Genomic DNA, 817 nt, shown 5'->3' with positions numbered 1-817 from the left:
TGAGTCTCCTTGCAGTCTAAGGGACTCTCAAGAGTCTTCTCCAACACCACAGTTCAAAAGCATCAATTCTTTGGTGCTCAGCTTTCTTCACAGTCCAACTCTCACATCCATACATGACCACAGGAAAAACCATAGCCTTGACTAGACGGACCTTTGTTGGCAAAGTAATGTCTCTGCTTTTCAATATGCTATCTAGGTTGGTCATAACTTTCCTTCCAAGGAGTAAGCGTCTTTTAATTTCATGGCTGCAGTCACCATCTGCAGTGATTTTGGAGCCCCCCCAAAATAAAGACAGCCTTTGTTTCCACTGTTTCCCCATCTATTTCCCATGAAGTGATCGGACCGGATGCCATGATCTTCATTTTCTGAATGTTGAGCTTTAAGCCAACTTTTTCACTCTCCACTTTCACTTTCATCAAGAGGCTTTTGAGTTCCTCTTCACTTTCTACCCTAAGGGTAGTGTCATCTGTATATCTGATGTAATTGATATTTCTCCCAGAAATCTTGATTCCAGCTTGTGCTTCTTCCAGTCCAGCGTTTCTCATGATGTACTCCATATAGAAGTTAAATAAGCAGGGTGACAATATACAGCCTTGACAGACTCCTTTTCCTATTTGAAACCAGTCTGTTTTTCCATGTCCAGTTCTAACTGTTCCTTCCTGACCTGCATACAAATTTCTCAAGAGGCAGATCAGGTGGTCTGGTATTCCCATCTCTTTCAGAATTTTCCACAGTTTCTTGTGATCCACACAGTCAAAGGCTTGACATAGTCAATAAAGCAGAAATAGATGTTTTTCTAGAACTCTCTTGCTTTCTC

This window comes from Bison bison, unplaced genomic scaffold, assembly GCF_000754665.1.
Source record: "Bison bison bison isolate TAMUID 2011002044 unplaced genomic scaffold, Bison_UMD1.0 scf7180017864356, whole genome shotgun sequence".
In the NCBI taxonomy this organism is placed as follows: domain Eukaryota; kingdom Metazoa; phylum Chordata; class Mammalia; order Artiodactyla; family Bovidae; genus Bison; species Bison bison.
Note: the sequence above shows the minus strand (reverse complement) of the source record.